Source organism: Arachis ipaensis, chromosome B07, assembly GCF_000816755.2.
Source record: "Arachis ipaensis cultivar K30076 chromosome B07, Araip1.1, whole genome shotgun sequence".
Classification (NCBI taxonomy): Eukaryota; Viridiplantae; Streptophyta; class Magnoliopsida; order Fabales; family Fabaceae; genus Arachis; species Arachis ipaensis.
The window spans coordinates 8,287,496-8,287,808 of NC_029791.2; positions in this window are offsets into that span (position 1 = coordinate 8,287,496).

Below are 313 nucleotides of genomic sequence, written 5' to 3' on the forward strand. Positions count from 1 at the left end.
CTAAGGAGATTATTGAAAAAATTTCGAGAAAGCTCTCCAGTTGGAAAGGACGCCTACTGAATAAGGCAGGGAGGCTTTGTCTTGTTAAATCGGTTATGGCCTCTATCCCAGTTTATGAAATGCAAATTTCTCTTCTCCCGAAGTATGCATGTAATAAAATTGATTCCTTGATGAGACAATTCTTTTGGAAAGGCCAAGCGACTGGAAAAGGACTGCCTCTGGTCAGGTGGGAGGTCGCCATAACTCCTAAAAGGGCAGGAGGATTGGGTATTAGGGATACTTCCTGTGCTAACATGGCGCTTCTGGGAAAGTT